The sequence below is a fragment of the Vicia villosa genome, unplaced genomic scaffold (genome assembly GCF_029867415.1).
Source record: "Vicia villosa cultivar HV-30 ecotype Madison, WI unplaced genomic scaffold, Vvil1.0 ctg.000306F_1_1, whole genome shotgun sequence".
Taxonomy (NCBI): Eukaryota; Viridiplantae; Streptophyta; class Magnoliopsida; order Fabales; family Fabaceae; genus Vicia; species Vicia villosa.
The window spans coordinates 688,246-691,907 of NW_026705134.1; positions in this window are offsets into that span (position 1 = coordinate 688,246).

The following is a 3,662-nucleotide window of genomic DNA, read 5'->3' on the forward strand; positions in this document are numbered from 1 at the left end:
CCTTGCATTGTTCAACAAATTTCAAGACTTGGTTGTCATCATCAAAAAGGGGGAGAATGTAATTGCAAGCTTCTCAATCATACTTGGTTTTGATGAAGACAATGTGGATATCAACTTTCATAAAGGATGTGCAAAAAGAATATCAAGTCTTAAGCAAATTCCCATCATTTCAAGTCTTGAAGAATTGTGAAGTTTTATATCAAGCTAAAGCGTCAAAGGTATAAATAATTCTCACTTTGATATATAAATGTTCACAAATATATTCCACATGCATTTCATAACCTACTACAAAGTTTCATACATTAGTTACATTTGAAACCTTTTTAAAAAGTCAAAATCCTAAGTATAGGTTCCAGGAACCGGTTCCTCCCTAGCTAGGAAACGGGTTCCAGCATTCAGCATAAACAAGGTTCTGTGGTTTATTACTAGGAATCGGGTGTTCCCTAGCTGGGAACCGGTTCCCATGTACAAAATTTCAAATTTTCTGCTATAACGTTCAGCAGGAACCGGGTTGTCCCAGGGAGGAACCAGTTCTTAGTGAACCAGTGTGTCATACCCCAAAATTTGCCCACACTTTTTAGTGACAAAAATTTTCGAAATTATTTTTAAAAATTGGGTTTTATAAAAATCTTGGATTCATTTACATTGACATCCGAAATTTTATAAATATTCAATTTGAAGTCTATTTTAAAATATAATAATTTACTATTAAATTGTTATATTTTAATAAATATAAAAATGTTAACCAATGCCTCACATACTTTCAATTGGCTTTTTATTTCAAATAAATGACATAGCTTAGTTGGTTTGGAAGTAAGGCTTGCAACCAAAGGTCACGGGTTCAATTCCTGCTTGGTACATTTCTATCTTTTCAAAACTATTTTTGATCTTTTTTGCACTTGGACGTACCTGGACACAAGTATGTCCAGATTCTTAATCTTGTGGATCAAGGAAGGTGTATGGGCCTTTTGGGTTGGATCATTTCTTTTTTAGGAGTGGTTTTAACCTAATTTTCACTCTATAAAAAGGACACCTCTCATCCTCATTCTTCATCAACAAAATCAAGAATTTTCTAAACAACAACAGTTTTCTAACTTTCACACTTTTTTTTAAAATTTTTTTAAACCTTATTCGGCCGATGATTTTCATATGAGGCCCCCCGTTTATTTTCAATTTCTTTTTAATTTGATTAGTTTTTGACCAAATGATGAATGTCTGATGGTTCTTTTCCTTTTATTATTCTACTATTTTACTAACAATTTCATCTTCCATTTTATCTCAATTTTTGTTTTTTCTCAATTTTATTTGTTTGTTCTAACCTAATGATGAACATGACCTTTAAAATTATGTTTTGCTGCTAATTATTTGTACCTATTATATATTCACATTCATATATTTTCATAACCATAAATAATTATCCTCAAATTCCAATAATACTTCACAATTACACAAAAGACGAATTCAATGGATAAAGCTTTTGTTTTCCAGATCGTTACAACACTAACATGAACCTGTACATAAATAAAACCGAAATCAGACTATTGCTTTACACCATATATAAACCAAAGACAAGCATATTACCCATTTGTTTATTTAAATTCATATTCTTCTTATAGTAAATAATTATGCAAATTATTCGTTTAACTAACCACATGGCATGATACATAGTTACCGGTTATGAATCTCAGTTCAAACAATCTTAACAAATCTCATGGAAACATGATACAATGTGTACAAGCTCTTTTTGTTCTTTTCAAGGGAATCAAGATGATAGAAATCAATGGATCTAACAACAACACTGTGGGCCTCCATTTTCGGCCATACCTATTGCGGAGAGATACGTGAACTGACTCTTTTTTGTTTCTGCTTTCGTATTTGAAAAATCAGAGAGTCGCCACCGACCTTTTATTTTATCCAATTAAGGAAAGGTTTATAAAAGAAACATAAAAAAGACCTTTAAGAAATTCTGGGTAAGGGGGTAGGTTATACAAAGGGAAGGTGTTAGCACCCTTTGTATCCATGGTTATCCATGGGCTCTTTAATTTGCTTAGCTCACTTGTTTTCGATCACTTTTCAATTGCTTTAAAATGCTCGTATGTGGTTTGAGATACCTTTGTAAATTGACTTTGTAATGATCCTTGTGTGGATGTATACAAAGTGTTTTTATCTTTCAAAAGATGTTTTTGAAAAAAGAACATTAACTTCGTAATGATCCTTGTTTGGATATATACAAAGTATTGTCTTTTTAGAAAGTTTTGTTTTGAAAAACAATGATATATGAGAATTTTTTTTGTCTTGATTTGAGCAAGCATATTAGGAGGTCTACCCTGAGTTATAAGGTCTTTATCCTATTTCCTTTAAAAATCTATCCTTTCACCGGATATAAACAAAAGTTCAATTTTGCGTTTGAAATAACAGAATTTGACTTTGATTTTGGAAAGAATGAGAAGGGATTACCTTAAGAGGTGCAAGTGTGATTGTGTTTGGATTCAGATATTTTATCTTTGAAGTTAGTGATCTAACGATTCAATTTTATCTTTGGCATGTACGCAGTTTATATGTGCTGGAATTTAAAATGCGGAAATGTAAAATGCGGAAAGTAAATCTACGCTATTACATCGATTGTGCAGAAAATGTAAACTACGCCTATTTACATGAGTTTGACAACGTATACATTTATCTAGGAATTTAAATTGCAAGAAAATAAAAGAAATGTTTTTGGATTTTTTGATGATTTATTTTAATTATAATTAATGCATGATTAATTAAATTAAAATGAGGAAAAAAAGATGAAAATAGATTTAAACCTAGAAATTAAGTTCAAAATATGTTCAAAAGGTTTGCTAATTAATTTTAAAACAAAACTAATTTTTTGGAATTTTTGAAATTGATTTGACATTTATTAAGTTAATTAAAACATAATTATACAAATAACTACACAAATAATTAAAACTTAAAGAGAAAATTATTCTAAATATGTAAAAAATTAGTTTATAATATATAAACAATATTTAATATAAAGAACAAATTTTTTATGATTTTTTGATTGGTTGAAAATAATTAAAAGATAAATATATGCATATTATTCAATTAATCATACAAAATATTTAAATTGTGAAGAAAAATAAAATATTTTTATATCAGAAAATAAAACATTATTTTAGAAACTTAAAAATATTTTTTGTGTATTTTTTGGACTTTTAAAACTATTTTTAATTAATTTTATAAAGAAATTAAAATAAAATAGAAAATAAAAAGTGAAATAAATCAGGTGTGTGATGCTGATGAGTCCATGATATGGACCACTTGTCTGGTGCGTTGGATGAAAAATTGAGATGATCCAAGGGCTCAGATCGTGAGGGAACATGATATGATGGTAGGGGACATGTGTTGAATCCAAAGAAAATTCAGACTTCTGACTGGGACCCACATGTGCATGCGTGGATGGAAGACTAATTGACCAGCGAATGCGAGGAAGCCACGCGAGCGGAGGGAAGAGTCAGCTTTGACTGACGAACCACGCTTGGACGCGTGGTCGTCTTCAACCTCTGTCTTCTTCATTTTTTCACATAGATAGCGGCGGTTTTAAACCCCCTCTATCTTACGATAAAAAAAACATCATTTTTTTGGTAGCTTCACAAACCTGCAAGAACAAACGTTAA